Source organism: Ovis aries, chromosome 11 (genome assembly GCF_016772045.2).
Source record: "Ovis aries strain OAR_USU_Benz2616 breed Rambouillet chromosome 11, ARS-UI_Ramb_v3.0, whole genome shotgun sequence".
Classification (NCBI taxonomy): Eukaryota; Metazoa; Chordata; class Mammalia; order Artiodactyla; family Bovidae; genus Ovis; species Ovis aries.
This window is the reverse complement of record NC_056064.1, coordinates 28,501,538-28,520,649: the sequence shown is the minus strand read 5'-3', so window position 1 is coordinate 28,520,649 and position 19,112 is coordinate 28,501,538. Positions and strand designations below refer to the sequence as shown.

General features: G+C 47.9%; 1 protein-coding gene and 1 non-coding gene across 7 annotated transcripts in view; both read left to right on the top strand.

Moving 5' to 3' along the window:
• The window catches only part of STX8 (syntaxin 8), a 197,844-nt gene that overhangs the window by 159,419 nt on the left and 19,313 nt on the right, over positions 1–19,112 (top strand). The window lies entirely within an intron of this gene.
• TRNAE-UUC (transfer RNA glutamic acid (anticodon UUC)) lies at positions 10,166–10,237 on the top strand. Its single transcript has one exon. It is a non-coding gene; the product is annotated as a tRNA-Glu (tRNA).

The following is a 19,112-nucleotide window of genomic DNA, read 5'->3' as shown; positions in this document are numbered from 1 at the left end:
TAGTGTAATCAGCATTCAATAGCGTTAAGAATGAATGCAGAAACGGGCAGTCCCCTCCTCCCTCCAAATCCTGGGGGTTTTGCAGCTCAAACTCAGTCCCCCAGTTGGCTTTGTACAGGAAAGGCAGATATGGTAAGATTCTGCATTTCTAAGGAACATATGTTTGGAATTAATCAAACCACATTTGCCCTAGCTGAAGCTGGAGTTCAGGAAAACGTGGACAACCCTGGTGAGATCTGAATTCAGGAGGAAAGGTCATGGGGCCCGTGCTAAAACCCACGTCGGAGAAAGCTCATCCCGGCCACCAGGGCACCTGAAGCCCCAGAGCAGATGTGAACCCAAGCTGGCCTCAGATGGCCAACCCCCAGGCCAAAGGGAAGCGACCTTCTTTAGCTAACGGAGAGGGAATGAAAGTGAGAGAGAGCCCACGGAACACCGACCAGAGAAAAACCAGGTGGGGAGGTGAGCCCATCTGGCTAATTGGTCACAGGCTGTAAATCCACCCCCCACCCACCCCCCGAGAGCATCTTTCTTCTAAGCCACATCTGCTGTGGCTCCTGAGAAGGACCTAGGTCTTCAGAGGAGAGGCAGGAGGACATTTGCAGGGGTGGATGCCCTTCAGTTTGCGGGAGCTTTTCGGTTTGCTTGTTTGCTTTTTCCAACATTTATTTGTTTGGCAGCATCGGGTCTTATTGTGGCTCACAGGATTTCTGTCGCGGTGCTGGGACTTAATTGCCCCGCGGCATGCAGGATCTTAGTTCCCTGACCAGGGACCAACCTGTCCCTGGTACCCTTACCCTTCTTACGTGGCTAAGAAGTCACATATGCTGAAATCAAAAGGGTTTTTCCTCTTCCTCTCTCAGGTACCAAGGAAGCTTTTCCAAGCCCATTTCATTGCCTCCTTCAGCCCTGCTTTAAAACAACAATCTTGTCTGGCATTTTAAGTAGATGAAGAATCTCTCTATTAAACTGAAGTGGCGGGCAGGGCAGCAGGAGTGAGATACATCCATCCTTCAGAAGTGTTTTGTCATTAAATCCTCACACCCACCCAGTGTGACAGACACTAGCATTATCCCCACTTACAAGCTAGAACAAATAGGAAATTAACTGAGTTCTTAACAATTTGGGTGCTCTTCTGTAAGTGTGCTATGCTTCAGCAAAATTTATGTTTAAGAAAATGAGGCCATTTCAGCCCCAAGAAGTGAAGTCACGGCCCCCCCCAAGGTCACCTAGCTGGTGTTAACCCTGATGTGAGGGTTCGGCCATCACCTCCATGTCCCTGTAGAGTCCACCCTGCACATTTCATGGTAAATAGTTCACATAAGTACCTGTATTTGCAAGCTCTTACACAGCTCATCCTTCATTTTGTCACTTCTTCATTATCTAAGAAATGTGTCTTCTTTCAAGGGGTTCAGAGTCTAGTAGGGGCAGACAGACTTTTTTTTTTAAGTCAATAAAGTGTTACAGGGTTCTAAGATATAATCTCTTCATGGAAGGGGGGCGTCAAGAAGGAAGTGGCCAGGGTAGAAGAGAATGACCTCACAGAAGAGGTTACTTGGAGTGTTGGAAGGTGAATAAGAGGGTCAGGGGGTAGCAAGGTCAAAGCTCCCATGGTCGGTCTGCTCGGCCGCCATAACAAAGGGCTGCAGACCGACTGGCTTTAGGCAACAAGAATGTATTGTCTCGTGGTTCTGGAGAAAGGAGGTCCAAGGTCACGGTGCCAGCAGAAGTGGTCCCGGTGGAGACCTGTCTCCTGGAGTTGCATGTGGCTGCCTTCTTTGCTGTGACCTCACATGGCCTGTCCTCTGTGAGTGTGCAGAGAGAGAGAGTGAAGTCCTCTTCTAAGGACATCAGTTCACTTCAGCCCCTCAATCATGTCCCACTCTTTGTGACCCTATGGACTGCAGCACACCAGGTTTCCCTGTCCTTCCTATGCCTAAGGACCTATCAGATTAGGTCCCCACCCTGGGATTTCTTTGGAAGGACCAATGCTAAAGCTGAAACTCCAGTACTTTGGCCACCTCATGCGAAGAGTTGACTCATTGGAAAAGACTCTGATGCTGGGAGGGATTGGGGGCAGGAGGAGAAGGGGACGACAGAGGATGAGATGGCTGGATGGCATCACTGACTCGATGGACGTGAGTCTGAGTGAACTCCGGGAGTTGGTGATGGTCAGGGAGGCCTGGCGTGCTGCGATTCATGGGGTCGCAGAGAGTCGGACACAACTGAGCAACTGAACTGAACTATGTATGACCTCACTTAACCTTCCAATTGGTTGGTTGGTGTTCAGTCACTCAGTCATGTCCGGCCCCATGGACTGCAGCACACCAGGCTTCCCTGTGCATCACCAGCTCCCAGAGTTTGCTCAGACTCAAGTGCGTTGAATTGGTGATGCCATCCAACCATCTCAACCTCTGTCGTCCCCTTCTCCTCCCGCCTTCAGTCTTTCCCAGCATCAGGGTCTTTTCCAATGAGTTGGCTTTTCACATCAGGTGGCCAAAGTACTGGAGCTTCAGCTTCAGCATGAATCCTTCCAGTGAATATCCAATGAAAATGCTGTCATTTCCAGGCAGACCATCCTGGACATGATCAAGGGTTGATTTCCTTTAAGACTGACTGGTTTGATCTCCTTGCAGTCTGAGGGACTCTCAAGAGTCAAGCTATCAGGCGTGCACATTTGGTTCCACTGTCTGTCGGATTATTTTCATCTGCCTTGAAAATAATCTCCAGGGAGTTGACTTGCCAGCCAGGTGGAAGGCCCGTGCTTAGAGAGAGGGTCGGCAGCCGTGACCTTTGAATACCTAGTGGTGTCTGAGGACTTAGCCCAGAAGCTGAGGAGCATATTCTGAAAAAAGAGCCCAAGGATGGCCAGCTCAGAAGGAAATTCTGCCTTTTTCAAACCAGCCTGGGGTAGTTAGGCGAGATGATGTTGCAAGCCCTGGTCAGCCGAAGCCAGCAGTGAGAGCTGTGCTCCCAAGGGGCTCAGTGTGCAAGTGAAAAAGGGGGAGTTCTCTTTCGGGGGGTCGGTGAAGGGAGGAAACCTCATCCTACAGGCCTCACTGGAGCTCAGCCCTTCGCAGGTAGCTCGCGAAACCTCTGAGTGCTTTTTTTCCTCTTTATTTTGTCTGCCATATGATTATTTTCTGAAATCTGTGTCGTGTTATGAAAGAGACAAGTCGAATAAACAGATTCTATTTTCGTCCCGAGCCGTGGCTCCGGCAAGCGTTCCAAGTCTGAACCAGGAGGAGCCCTCTGGGTCCTGCGCGGCTGTTAGTCTCTCTCCGGCCACACGGTGGCGACACACCTAAGCCGTAGGGGTGGGTCTCAAAGCCAGCAAACAGGGAAGCCCCAGCGCCCGGCACCAAGGTTGGGAGTGTCACTGACTTTCTCTTGCCCTCGTAAGAGTCAGGTTCAGTGTCCACTTACTTGTCATGTGTTCCCTTTGACCACGAAGAGGAGTTGCCCCGTGGACGGTGGGCAGCATCCACGCCCCGCTGGCCTGGTCCTCCTGGATTCACACAGCTTCTGCCCACAGCTCTAAATCCCGTTCCCAGGTTCAAGTTCTGGTCCGCTTAGCTGCATCCAGCCTGCCCTCCGGAGCACACAGACATGTGAGGAGAACAGCCCTGCTTCCCCTTAGTTCAACCAAGGCAAGGTTGGGGGGTTGCAGTGAGAACTGTTGCTTGGAAATGGCAGCTGAATATACACAACAGCTTAAATTAGCTGGATAAGTTCACAGAGATTGGCGTGCAGACCAAGACTTGGGGATAAAATAGCACAACAGTGAGCAGTGAAGACCAGCTGGCAAGGCTTGTGGACCATCCAAAGCCACCCCAGGATCTTGTAGGGCAAACTTAAAGATAGCCCAGCTTCTGTCCCAGGGTAGATTTTATTTATAATTTGTAACCTCTGTGTCACAAAGCTGTGAAGTAGCTTACAATAAGACAGGGTGCGCGTCTGTGTAAAGTCTCAAAGCTGCTAAAGGAAGAAATTTAAATTAAATTTACAAGAACGTATGTAGAATTTATCAAACCAATAAACTGAGACCATGTTGAAAGTGAAAGTCGCTCAGTCATGTCTGACTCTTTGTGACCCCGTGGGCTCTACACCGTCCATGGAATTGTCCAGGCCAGGATCCTGGAGTGGGGTGCCATTCCCTTCTCTTATCTTCCCAACCCAGGGATCGAACTCAGGTCTCCAGCATTGCAAGCAGAGTCTTTGCCAGCTGAGCCACCAGGGAAGCCCACGTTGGAGCCTCAAATTTAGCACCAAGACTGGAATCCAGGGAAACATAACACAACAAGGGAGACAGGATTATGTGTCACAGGACACCATCTAATAGGAAGGAAACAAACTTTTTCCCAAGAAAGGCAATCTTGCTCCTGGTACCAAATATTTATCGCTGTAACTGGAGCATATAATTCAACAGTGATTTTATAGAGCTCACAGAAGCTCTTCCATTCGTTTGATAGCAATATGTGTTTGGGTTGATACTCCATTTAGATCTGACGAAATCCCTGTCTTCCCGGAATTTGTCTCCACACCCACCAGGCTGTGTAACATCCCCTTCTTATTTATTTGTTTGGCTGCGTCAGTGGGATTAGTTGTGGCACGTGGGATCTTGGTTGCAGTGCCTGGACTCCCTAGCTGTGGCTCACAGGCTCCAGAGTGGGAGGACTGAGTAATTGCTCTACAGCAGGTGGGATCTTAGTCCCCTGACCAGGGATCAAACCCTCGACCCGTGCATTGCAAGTCTTGCACCTCCCAGGAAGGCTTAGCGCAGCCTGACAAGAAAGGTGTGTTTTCTGGACTGTTCCCCACCTCTCCTTTCCCAAATGGGAGCTTTTGGTGGCATGGTCAAGGTGTTGATCTATAAGTGTATATATGTTGGGCATATGGGAGGTGATTAATTACAAATCATGATATAGAGAACCATGTGTGGCCTGGATGGAGAAGATGGCCATCAACCGGAAATCCAGGGCTTAACAGAGCGGAGCCTCCATGACCGTTCCCCTGTGTCCAGTAGCGGGTTGTGATGTGAGGTTTCTCTGCCTTTGGGGAGGAGGTGAATGCAGTTTGGTTTGCACTTGGGAGAGCTGTATTAGGATACGTGTGTTGTTAGGTTATTGCAGTTTTACACAAGTGTGTGGATCTGTGTGCCCAGGCACACCTATGCTCGCTGGGCAGCCCAGGGGAGGATGTCATAGGCCTGTGCTTCTATTTTCTGGAGCCCAATACTATGTTTATTCCATGTGGTCCCTGTTCCAGCCACACCTGCCCTCGCTTCCTGTGCCAGGCCATAGCGGTAGGCATTTAACCCGGACCCCAGTCTGGCGATGAGTCAGAATAACACCTAAGCATGGTTTACAAAGACAGATAGTGGTCCAGGGTGCCTTTACCTGCCCTGCTAGCCCTCCCACTCCGAAAGGGAAGTCCCCTCTCTGCCCTGTTTCTTCTTGATTTTGCTCCTTGTTTCTAAATAATATGCTTGTACTAATATTACTCGATTGGATTGCAGTTCTGGGTGTTGTCTGTGAACTTCCTTTGTGGAAGCCGTTGCACTTATACTTTCCCTCTGTGCCACTAACAGCATTAAATCACAGTTGTCAGTTAAGTCACTACTCAGCATTTTCATCTTAGCTGTATTGCATTTTTTTTTTGGTGGTGATGCCAGGGAGCAAACTCAGAATGTATTAATGTTTTTAGCTGAACCATGTAGCTTACTATAATCAGATTTCCTTTCTTACATGCTGTTTCATTATTCCTAAACTTACTGTTATTTTTTCCTCCTTTGCTGCTCATAATGCTTGCCCTAAATTACTTCAGCGCTGAGAAATCCCTATGGATATGGTGAAAAGCACATCAAATGACCTGTCTTTTTAATGTTTTCCTTGGGGCTCAGCCCTTTTGTAGCTGAAGAATATCTTTATTCTGCTCCTTGCAATTGAGCGATTGACCACATCTACAGAACTTTAGGTTGGAGGCAATTTGTGACTGGAATTTTGTAGGCATTTTTCATTGTCTATCTTTCCTTGTTGATTCTTGAGCCAGGTTGACCACTGAACCTTGTCATGTGCCCTGTTTTGCTCTCAAGAACGTCCCTTTAGCCTGAGTCATCTAGATTTCACGTGGAAGGCCTTCCAGTACGGTCTCCCCTTGTCCAGCACTGTTGTGTTGGGTACTCGGCCGACCCTTCAGTCTGGAATTCATGCCTTCAGTTCTGGGCATTTTTCATTATGTTAAAGTCTTGATAATTACCCCCTTGGTTTTTTTTCTTTTTTCTTTCCTTCTGGTACATTCATTAGATGGAAAATGGGCTTTCTCATTTCCTTATTGTCAGGTTGGTCAAGAAGTTCGTTAACGGTTTTTCATAAACTATGAAAACCCAAATGAATTTTTATGCCAACTCAGTATTTTCTCTCCTCTTTTTCCTTTCTTTGGTTTTTGTTCATCTTGGGGGCGTTTCTTCAAAACTTCTCCTGAAATTTCTTTTTTGCTGCTGTCTTTTAAACTCTCAAGTTTCCCAATTTCTTAAATGTTACTGCATCCTAGTGTTACAGATACAAAGCATTTTATATTACTGAGCATATTAATTATTGTTTCTTTGCTATTTTCTTCTGTTCTTTGCATTGTATCTTTTTGCTGAATTCTTTTTTCTGTTTTTTTTTTTGGGGGGGGGTATGTTTGGAGTCTCATTTTTCCTATAGTCAGGTATCTAGTGATTCTTGTCTACCCATTAATATTTAAGAATGAAGCACTGAAGAAACAGCTGAAAGTTTTATATGCATGGGTCAGGCGTGGAGAGTTGTAGGTCTCACAAGAGATTATCGGACAGGGAAGGACCTTTTCATTTTTTCGGGGTCCCCACGTGCTGGCGTCTGTAGGTCTTTTCTCATTGGTTAGTCCCTTTCTGCTGAGAAGGGTCCCTGTGGTCTCCTGCCTGGTGAATAGAGGCTTAGCTATGAGTGTCAGGGAGCCCAGAATTGGGGGTGAGGCGTGTGCTTTCACCCTCCCGTGTGAAAATGTGTGTTTGTCTTGTTTCCAGCCTCTTGGCCCCTCCCTTCCTCCTCCTGCCCCTGTCGCCTCCTGCTCAGAACTCCTATGGGCGCATTCCTCCACTGACCCTCTTTCCCAAGAGGATAGTGCAGTGGTTGGTTGTGCAGGGTGGTGGAGGGATGTGAGGTAGAGTGGGGCCTCATGTAATCTTTGGCCAGCCCCCGTTTTTGGCTCTGTCTTCAGGAGTACCTGGTACGACCGTCCCCTGGCCTTGAGAGGGATCCAGCCCCTTAAGCCAGCGTCCTCTTCCCACCCCCATCCCTACTCACTTGTTTGTTTCAGCATCTCCTCTCAGTCCTTCATCACTTGCCCATGTGCTTCCCACGTTGATACATCTGATTGGATGTCATTTTCTCCCTTACTATTTTCGATCACAGGTTCATGCCATTTCTCCCCCTAGAGATGGAACCCTGGGGCAGGGCAGAGGTAGCTGTGGGTATTTTGATTGGCCGTGTTTAACAGAACCAGCCCATCGCATACCTTGCACCCTCCAGTCTTCATTACAGTCCCTGCTGTAGGTAGAGGTACTCCCACACTGCAGATAAGGAACTGGAAGTCCCCTGCCCCCACCCAGAGGCAAGGCCCTTTGTCAGGGTCACTACTAATCAGTCACAGAGCCAAGACTTGGACCCAGGTGTGTCTCTGAAACTCACACTCTTCTGGCCCCATCACACTTCTGATTCCCCAGGGCTGCTCAAGGATCCCTTCTTAGCACACTGCACTATATCCATCAGGACCACATACCACAGGCAATCCCAAGGGGCCATGCCATTCAGCTCACAGGCCTTTTTTCCCCCTTCTTCCCTTTGTTTCCTGAAGCAATTATTTCTCTATTTCATTTAAAGACCTGGCCTCTGCAGCTGCTGCGGACAGCTTAGCGTTGTCTCAAGGTTGAAGACGAGAACCAAGCCGTGAGCTTATGAGCCATCAAACTTGAAAGATGTATTGAGGTGAAATACCACTGCAAAGCCTCCCCACCAAACCTTTTCTTTTTTTCCCCTTAAGTGCCTTTTTTCTTTCCAAAATGAAAAAAGAACCATTTGTACTATACATGCATAATAAAATCCCTCCAGCTCACACACATAAAAATCTTCATTTCTGGCGCTGCTCAAAACAAGATTTTTTTGGTAACTGCCCACCCCACCCCAACACAGCAGACAGTATAGTCTTCCGAAGCCAAAATAATTGCGTGTCTTACAGTGATACTTTGAGTCAAAGATCAGCGTATGTGTGTGGGCTGAAACATGTGCCTTTCCTTCTCCCCTCCAGAGAAGAATCCTGTCAAATAACGTTGTTTTCATACCGAATATTTAAGTTGCAAATGTGAGCCATGTGGGCAGGGGTTTGAAATCAAGACAGCTAAACTGTGAGGTGCTTATGGAGTTCAACCATTTGCAAGAAGCATAGACTGACTTCACGGGGAAGCATGCAAGAGGCGTTGTTCTTCCCCTGTATGGTCTTGCTTTATTTTTTCCCTTCTTCCTAGCCTTCCCAAGTCTGGTATTTCCCTTGGCATTCTCCAAGATGTCCGTATAGTTATTGGCAAATGTGAAGCGCAGTGATGCGAGGCTTCCAGAAGTTTGTTGCAGCTTTTCAGCACTGAGCAAATCAGTCACTTTTGAAGGGAAAATGTGAAGGTATTGTTTGTGTTTAAAGTGTTTGTTTTTCTAAGCGCAAGTGCCTTAGCAACTGTACGTGAAGACAGGTTTATTTGAGCAGAATTTGTAGTAAACAGGGTGTGTGGTTATGACCCGGCGATGGTACACCGAAGTGTCTCATTTGCGATTTGCAGGCATGCTATAACCAGGCCGTGACCTTTCCCAGAGACAGTTTGCTGCTCCGTGTGTTTCCCAAAGATGATTCTTGCTTCAGAGGACCAGAGGTCCACCCCACAGGTGTCCTAGATCTGCCCCATATAGGGTCAGGCGGGCACCCTATGGCCCACGGTGCTTTGGACTGAGCCCTGGCCTCCTAGAGGTAGGCCTTTGAGAAACAGCCCATCCAGTGTAGATCCAGGAAGCAGTTGGGCCTGGGAAGACCAGGATTTCCCCAAATCCCCCCTTTGGATTATGACTTTATTTATTTTTTCTTGGCCATACCACATGGCCTGTGGGATCTCAGTTCCCTGACAAGGGATCAGACAGGTACCCCCTGCACTGGAAGCTCAGAGTCTTAACCACTGGACTGCCAGGCAAGTCCCCTGGATCATGACTTCGGTTTTTCCTGATTCTGTTGTTTTAAGTCCAACCAGAGTCAAGTTTGGCCGCTCATCAACAACCAAAGAGATGTTTCTTACAACCAGATGTCACCTGAGGCACTCATTAAAAATGCAGATTCCCCGGGGGCTTCCCTGGTGGCTGAGGGGTAAAGAATCTACCTGCCAACGCAGGAGACACACATTCATTCTCTGATCCAGGAAGGTCCCACATGCCTAGGGGCAACTAAGCCCAAGAGTCACAGCTGTGGAGCCTGTGAGCTGCAACTGCTGGAGCCCACGTGCCCAGAGCCCATGCTCCACAGCAAGAGAAGCCACGGCTATAAGGAGCCCATGCACCACAACAAGAGAAGCCCCCGCTTGCTACAACTAGGGAAAGACTGTGCGTCAACAGAAGGCCTAGCACAGCCAAGACAAAAAAGTAAACAGAGTTATTTTCTAAAATGCAGATTCCCGAGTTCAGCCCTAGGCTTCACTGAAGCTGGCTGTCCAGATCCTGATGCCTGGAAATCAACCTTTCCCTCCTAGCTCCAGTGACTTCCCCGGGCATCCGGCCCCAGTCCCTGCCCCGTTCCCCTCTGCCACCCCCCTACCCCTTGCTTAGGCAAATCATATTATCCAGGACCATATGTTTTCCTTGTTGATAAGGATCACATGATGCTATTATTAAAAATACAGATTCTTGGGCCACATCCCAGAACCATTGAATCAGGATTGCGGGGGTGGAGGGGAAGGGTGACTGAGAAGCAAGCAGCGTGGAACCTAGTATTCCAGAAAACTTCAGATCCTAAGGTTGCCTGCTAGAAACCATCAGAGGGAAGAAACCAAGCCCCATTTGTGCCTTTGAAAGACTTCGCATATATTAATTAAAACATAAAACCAGTGCGGGGGGATTCCCTGGAGGTCCAGTGGTTAGGACTTGACACTTTCACTGTCAAGGTCCAGGTTCAATCCCTGATTGGGGAACTAAGATTCTGCAAGCCACACAGCTCAGCAAAAAAAAAAAAAAAAGGTGAATGACTGAGGATAACCCAGGTAACCAGGGTCTTTGGGCCCCTGACAAATCACATCAGAACTTCTTATAAGTTACTTTTACCTGTTTCATTTCTAACAAGTTTTGAAGCTTTCTAATTCTGCTAAGTTGGAGTCAGAATATAAAATCAGTCCTTATTCTGCTGGTTAAGAAATTAGTGGTGGTGGTTTAGTCACTGAATTGTGTCTAACACTTGCGACCCATGGATTGTAGTCTGCCAGGCTCCTGGCTCCATGGTATTTCCCAGGCAAAAATACTGGTGTGGACAGCCATTTCCTACTCCAGGGGATCTTCCCAACCCAGGGATCAAACCTGGGTTTCCCACATTGCAGGTGGATTTTTTTACCTACCAAGTGGGCCGCCAGGGAAGCCCTAATTAAAAAGTTAAAGGCAACTTTCAATTTATTTTTCACTAATTATTTCAAAAAGTTAATTTCATTTGCCTTGATTCATCAAAAGCAAGTGTTGGTTTTTATGCTTTTGAAGGAAAAAGAATTTTAACACCCATCATTTCTTGTATCATTTGAAGTTTTTAACTCCATCTATGTGTAAACCATGCGCTTCTAAGATCCAAAAACCATGTACTGTTTGTCTGTGTGGCACCTGTGTGCTGATTGATGCCTTGTGTGTTAAATGACTGCTCCGTGGAGGAGAGAAGTATATTTTATTTTACTAAGTTGATTTTCTTTAACTAATACTATCACAGTTAAGCTTAACCTCTGTTTCTTTGGTGAGGCCTCTGACATGTGGTTGATTATTGGCTTATTAATTTGAAGATTTATGGCTGGGAAAATGCTGATTTTTCTTTTTATTATTTTTTTAAATGTAAAAGTGAGAGACAAAACATACAATTGTATATACCTGAAAAAGAGATGTCCAGATCCCCTATATCCTGCTGGGGAAATTTCATTGCATAAATGGGTTACTATTCGTTGATGGAAAAATTAAGTTAACTGGAATCCCCAATTCACCAATCATGCCAGTTAACTGAGGTATTAGTGTCCTGGGTAAGCTCTTAGAGCTATTAAATTAAATGGTCATGACATGAAACCTCAGAAAAGTCTCATTGTGTCTAGAAAGATTGTGTACAGGTGTTGCTAGCCTGCTTTAGAATAAGAAAAGGCTTCAGTATTCTCAAAAATCATTTCCTCTCCTGAGGAAATGCACCATAGTAAAAAAAAAAAAAAAAAAGCCTTCCCCAGTGCAGTAATTGCTGGCTTTCTGCTTCAAAAGAAAAAAATCCTTGAATATTATTCAAGTTACAGTTTCCATCAGGCTTTTCTGAATAGATGATAATACTTTGGTGTTTGATTAATAAATTCCAGAAAATGAACTGGAATCCCTACAGACAGAAGTTGTGGGAAACATCTAGTTGCTTAAGAACATTGTTTTTCATTTCAAAAGATGCTTACAGTTTAAGCTCAGGAAGTAAAAAGGGCATCTTCCATCTATTGGAAAAGCTCTATATTTGAGTACTTTTCTCAAATTTATACTCTGACCCTATGAAATGAAAACCCTGAGAATTCTGTTTGAAACACAAAACGTTGACTGTTGATCAAAAGGAAAAAGCCTCCCTCGTTTAACGAAAGACATTTCTAATTATCTACAGCTTCTTGTCAGAGTAAAATGTATTATTTGATGGTGGAGGGTTCAGAAGTTACTTACTACAGGCAGTCCTGAGGGCTCCACAAAATACTTTCTCTCAAATTCTGATAGCCTGGAGTCACGTTCCAGTTTAGGGGGTCTGTCACTGTGAACCCCTCTTTTTCCTATACCTGATTTCCTGGACTGCCTTATCCTCCAGCATCCCTAGCGAGGTTCTACAATAAGCATCTAAGCTCTCTCGCTTCCACCTGTGCTGGGGGGTGTCTTAGACATCCATCCAGTAGGTACATGCAGTTCTTCGCTTGGTTACCAAAGGAAGACAGATTCATTCCCGTAAAGCCACTGTCTCATTTCACATATTTGAATTTGCAGATTCAACTCTTGGCTCTCAGAAAGGCTTGTTTCCTCTTAGAATCCCTGTTTCAGCTGGGTAGGATGCCACAGGTGAGCCAGGGAAGCTCAACTCTGCTTCTCTTGCCCAGAGAGTTTGACCAGAGGCGTGTGGAATAGAGGAGACAGCCAGCTTTCCTCTGGCTGACCTTTCGCCACTCTCTGATCAACAGCTCAGTCTAAGGATCAGGGTACACGGGGGATCGTTATAAGTTAAGAAAACAGACACCGGGAGACACTGTTTCATTAATGAAAAAGGATGGCTTCCAATTACGTGCCTTTCCATTGAAACTTTCTTACCAGACTGTAAAACACTGTCCTGTTTGGAGAAATACAAGGAGTGAATGCACGTAGCCTAGGATGTCAAAGAGGAGGGACTCTGGTAAGAAAATATCATCAGGGACCAACCAAAATATTATCACATGTACAAGAACGTAAAGTGAGTATCTGGGAGTCTTGGGAGAGAGGAGAGAAGAGAAAATTGGGAGGCGGTGTGGGGCTTAGCTTCTGAGAGGAGCACGGGCAGGAGACCCCAAGGGCCTTGCAGGGTGGGGTCTCTGTCACCCGTCGGCTAGACCAGTACCCGAGCCCCTTACCACTCTGACAACCGCTCCAACAGGCCATGCCTGCTTCACACTTGGGATCCTTAGAGTAGATTGTTGGCTGCCTCGAAACCCCCACCAAAATTGGAAAATTTCCTCAATGGCTGGCTAGCCCAACAGACAAGTTTTATATAATCCCAGTGGAAGAAAAGCAAATACCAGGCTGTCAAAACTTGCTCGAAATAAAACCCAAGATGTCCAGAGTCAGGCTTGTGATCTTCTCCAGCCCTGCTCTTCTTTCTCTCTTTGCTGATTTGATGAGCAAGACCACCAAGCACTCAGTTTTTCCAGCCAAATCCCCAGGAGTCGTTTCTGGCTTTCCCCTTGCTCTTGGCCCCCGCGTCCAGTCCAATGCCCGTCCCTGTGGATCCCGCTTCCTGAGTGGCTCTGGAAAAGCCTCACAGGTTTCCTCCAGGTGCCTGCCATCTTCTGGGTCCCTCCTGGCATCTCCTGACCCTGTTCCCTGTCTCGCTTCCAACCCACCCTCCTCACAGAAGCCAGGGCACGCTTCGGGAAAACGTGAATTTGCTTTTAGCAACCTTTTTCCTCTTTGCCACCATTTCTCTCTGCGGAAACCTGTCAGACCCTGTCTGCTTGGTGACAACACTCAAGGCCCTCTGTAACCTGCTCTCCTCCTTATCCCCTGCACACACATGTACACACATGTACACACATAGACACAAGCACATGTGTGCACGAGTGTGTGGATACACGTGCGTGCGTGCATACACACATACACACACACAGCTCTGCGGCAGCAAAGGCCCAGTGGTGAGCGTTTGTGTCTCCACACTGATTGTCTTAGACGTATTTCATTTTATTCACCTCTCTCGGCCCTGGTTTCCTTATCTGCAAAATATAGGGATCTCCCTGGCAGATTCACAGTAATTGAGCATATTCCTGAACCCCTGTTGCTGTTTTTATTATAGCTGAGTTAAATGTTTCTGCTGATTTGGAGAGAAGGGACTTGTGCCCAGTGTGGGATCTTCCCGCCCAGGCATATGAGTCTGGCTGTCCTTTTTCTTCACACTTATTCTTGAATGTCCCTTCAGTATTATGGCATTTTCAAACTATCAGTCCTGCCCATTTATTATTAAGTTCTTTGTTCTCTGTTTATTAGCTGAGTTATGAGTCAGATTTTTTCATCGTGTTTTCTGGTGGCTTGAGACCAGTTCATTAAGAAAGGGTTTGTAGCATTCTGTTTGTTAACCGCCCTCTTTACTTCAGTTCGTATAGGTTTTCTGTTGACTGTTCAGTTATCTGCAGGTTAGACGTTCTCATTTTCTGCAAGCAATAATTGTCTCCTTTAGTTCTCGAAGAGAATCCAAGGGCTAGATGTGGTTAGGCCTTGAATTCAGGTTAAGAGGAGGGTTGTCTTGAGCAGCAGAGGGCGACTGTGGACCCCTGGTGGTCCTGGAGCAGGAAGGCAGAGTTGTCCACAGTAGGTTCATCTAGAACCAGGCGACTGGCAGTGGAAGCAGAGAAGGTGGTCGGAAGGTGTGTTGCCGGTGTCCACTCGTAGGACTTGCTGTACCTCTGTACAGTCTTCAGTTCAGTCGCTCAGTCGTGTCTGACTCTGACCCCATGGACTGCAGCATGCCAGGCTTCCCTGTCCATCACCAACTCCCAGAGCTTGCTCAAACTCCTGCCAATAGAGTCGGTGATGCCATCCAACCACACATCTGTACAGTCTTAATGTTACTGCAAAGTTTTGACCATGACTGTTGAAATTGGTGAAACCCAGGTTCATATCCAAGGCCCAACACAAAAGAGCTTTGAAACCTTAGGTAAATTGCTTCACTTCTCTGAGCTTTGGGTTCCGTCACCGGCATCATCATCGTCACAATCATACTGTCGGTTTGCACGGTTGTTATGGGGCTTTGAGATGATGTACGGAAGATGGTGAGCAGAGTGCCCAGCACATGGTACACTCTCAGCTTCTCTCGTGACTACATCCTAACTTCTGGGTCGCCAGGAGGAGGCGCTCCATCAAAGCAGCTCTGATCATAGCCCCTTATTTGGCTCCTTCGCACTTACCCATGATTTGAGAGTGTCATGTTGCGTGGTAATTGGGATCTCTCTCTTATTAGCATGGAAGTTCCTTGGGGAGAGGGGTCACGTCCATCTTGACTGTTGTAGTCCCAGCCTCTGACGTCGTACCTGGCACAGGGTCGGTTAGTGATGATGGAGGATGCTTGGCTTCTCTCTGCCCAGCGTAGACCCCATCCTGACCCATGTACATCCTGCCCTCAGTGACCTTCCCCAGCTCTCATCTCCAGCCCTTCCTTCTCTCCTGGCTCCAGCCTGTGCTCCAGAAAGCTCCATGATTTCTCATTGGAGACGCGTGGTTAGGGACGTTCTCCAGAGTGACAAGGACATTAACTGGAAAAGAGTTTGCTTTTCATTCACCTTCAGTCATGAAGACACTGGTCCTGATAATACCTGCAGACCCTGAGAATCTAGATTTGAAAAGGGGGTGGATGTTAAAAGGTGACTGACAAAAACCAGTTTTGTTCATGTCTGAGTTATCTCGCTGATGGCCTAAAAAGTCTGATTCCACAAGTGACAGAAAGCCTCCCTGCAGTCTTGCTGATGACCCAAAATGTTGAAACTAGGAATGTGTTCCTTCCGTCTGACTCTGTCGTTTAAAGCACATATATCTGTAGCACGAGACACATGGTAACTAAAACTTTGTTCTTTGGGAGATCTTTTGGGCTTCCCTAGTGGCTCAGATGGTAAAGCATCTGCCTGCAATACAGGAGACCTGGGTTCAATCCCTGGGTCAGGAAGATCCTCTGGAGAAGGAAATGGCACCCCACTGCAGTACTCTTGCCTGGAAAATCCCATGGACAGAGGAGCCTGGTAGGCTACAGTCTGTGGGGTTGCAAAGAGTCGATTATGACAGAGAGACTTCACTTTCTTTCTTTCTTTCTTTGGTTGGAAACAACACTAGAGTCACTCACATTATCATAGTAATAAGCTCAGTGGGTTTATCCGAAGGACCTGGTTACTGTTGTTAGGGAACATGGCAGACCTGGGGAGCACAGCAGACCAGGGGAACCTGCATTGCTCCCAATCCCCTGGCTTAGCTCCAGAACAAAGAAGCTGTTTGCGCAGCTCAGTCTCACGTGCTGGGCTGAGGTGGGCCAGGTGGGCTGGCTGACCTCTCTGTGTGCCCTGTCCCCATGGCTCATGGGCAGCATCATGGGGTATAAGTGGCCACTGCCTTGGGCCACCCTCCACCAAAGCCTTGGTCTAAGCAGATCCCACTGGAAGGGGCTATTGAAATACCAGGAAACATGTCTGGTAAATGCTTAAGAAGAAGAAAAGGCAATGTTTATCATGCACTTACCGTGTTACAGATTCTGTTTCCGGGCATTTTATACAGTACTGTTATCCTCAGTTTACAGGGGAGACCAAGACAGGTTAAATAGCTTGCCCATTGTCACACAGACGGGAAGTGGAGTCGCCAGATTTTGAACCCAAGCAGTGTGGCTCTAGAGCCTTCCATGTCACTGACACTGTGGGTAAAGACAAGGAAATGGGGCACATAAACAGGGAAGGGTGGGGAGGGCAGAGCAACCAGGGAGAGGACCCGAGAAGGGGGAGACGGGGAGCACTGGTGGGCCCCAGTGTCATGGGGCCTCTACTGAGGAGTGACGGGGGAAGTCAGTGCTGAGGGAAGAGACCCCCGCGATGCTTGTGGGTAAGAGTGGGCTATAGTGAGAAGGACACCCCTGGGGTCTGGGTCAGCCACTCAGCCCTTATATACTGGAGTAAGAGGAGGTCTGATCATCAGAAGCTGAAGAAGTGAACCACTGACTGTAGTAGTTAAGGGATGAAGATTTGGGTGGTTCCTGACCCAGGGACCTTGAAAATAAATTGTTGTGCTTTAGAGGGACTTTGTCTAAACAATGTGGATCTTACCCATAAATTTGGTTGCTTTCCCTTTGGGCATTTACTGATAGAAGTGACGAACAAAAGTCAAGCTGGTATCAGAGCCCTTCTAGAACGTTGGTCAAGACCTTCATTACCACCCTGTCCAGCAAACGGGTGATATGTCTGAACAGGAATGCATGTCTGTCCTATAACAAAACCCAGTTAGGCTGAAAAGCAAAATGGGAGAATGGCGAAGTGACATCCATTGGTAAGTTGGACAATTTTAATGAAAAAAGTTACTCACTTGCCTGATTTTCTGGTACCAGAGTCTCACATGCAGTCAGTCACTCATAGTCATTTCCCCAGAAGCAAGGTGAAACCCGTGGTGATGGACGTATGGGCTGTAAGTCAGTTGCTCCGATCTTCCATTTGATACCTGAATTCATCCTGGCCAGAAGAACAGCATCCCATATCCAGAAAACTGCTCAAGGGGACCACTTGGAGCCAATGGCAGAGGCTGCCCCAAGACCCACAGGCCTGGAGCCACTGCCTTGAAGTCCAGGCCCGGTAACCCCTGCCAGCTCCGGGGCAAGGATGACCCGCCGAGATTTCCAGAGTGAGATTCGGCCTGAGCGGGGCCTCGCCAGAGCAGAGGCTTCAGGCCAGTAACGCAGCTAGCCAACAGCCTGTGCTGGCCTCCGTGTTTGTTTAAATAAAACTCGAAATTGCCAGCAAGCTCTTAAGCCAGAGTCTGTCTCTGTGAGGAAAAGTCAGACTGTGTACACCTGCCTAGCACCACGCAGCGTGACCCAGGAGGAGTTCTGGTCTCTCCCGCTACCCCACCAGGAGCAACGGCATCTGCAGAGAGACCTCTGGCTGTGTGTGGCCTGGTTTGGTCCTCGCTGGTGGGGAGAAGGGGCACCCTGAGGGTGGCCACCAGAGTCAGCACCCAGCGCCCAGGCCCCCTTCGTCACACTGCCTGCCCAGGCTCGGCCCCACCCCCCCATCAGGGCTTGTACACAGACACACCCACTACCACACTCACACATTGGAGCCTGTAGAGGGGTTGCTGGTTAGCAGAGACTGGAGCTCGGGGGTGTGGGAAGGGGGACTGCTCCCTCTCTGTTCAAAGATGACCTTTTTTAGACCCAGAAGGGGAAACTGGGCTCCAGTCGCCTTTATCCGAGGCACTCACAGAGTGCTTCCCACGTATCTCGTTTATCCTCACGACACCCCTGAGAGGTACGTTTGTTTGAGATTTCTACACAGTTATGATTATGCCTATAGACTGGAGTTCCTGACTCCGCGTCATTCTAAACCCAGAGTCTCATCTCATCTCACTTTTCCTAACACAGCTAAACCCTTCAGGGAATGAAACGTCTCAGGCCTTAGCCCAGCCAAAGGGTGATTTTCACCCCCCCTGCCCTTTCCTTCTTTTTTCTGTTGTTGTTAAGTTTGATTTATTACTTTGCCTTCTAGCCAGGCTCGATGGATGGTCAGAATATTATAAATAATGTGGATTGAAAAGATTGTGCTGAAATGTTTATTGCATTCTTAGAAAGAGAACAGGAGATGGCGTGGAGAGCGTGGCCGTGGGGAAGGAGGGGCGTGGGGGGTGGGGGAGGCAAGTCTCACCCCGAGGCCATGTCGGTGGGTGCATAAAAGACAGCACTCGAAAAGGAAGGCTCATATATTGCAGCCCCACAATCAAGAATGCAGGAGTGTTCCAGCGGGTGTAAAGAATATACTTCAAGAATGCCAGGACCATAAGGAACTAATCATTAGCCATCCCCCCTCTTGTTTCCCCACCCACGGTGCTTGAAGGAGACGGCTAAAGGAGCGGCCACCATGCTTTATGACCAGCTCCCCAGCATCCTGGCTTTGGGGCACCCTCTGGGATGGGACGGCTGTGTGTGTGTGTGTGTGTGTGTGTGTGCACGCGCGCGCGTGAGCAAGTGCCTCCTTTGACTGACTCAGCACCCAGTGCTTTAGCATCATGAATCTCTATTCTTTGGGTACACCACTAGAAATACACATGTTCTCCAGGATCAGCACCCCCACACAATACACGGTGTGGGAAATAAATGTCACGTTGGCCCACTGGCAATCAGTGGTCACCTGTGAAGCTGGAATCACACCAGGCTCTTCTTCCTCTCTCAGGGCCTTCCTTCTGGAAGGAAGAAGGGTCAAAGCTCCTTAGCAACTAAGGCCACCTGGGTCAATCTGATGCTTGATAGAAAAGTCTGGCAACCCAGTGGAGATGGTTCTCTGTTGTTCAGTCATGTCCGACTCTTTGTGACCCTGTGGACTGTAGCACGCCAGGCTCCTCTAT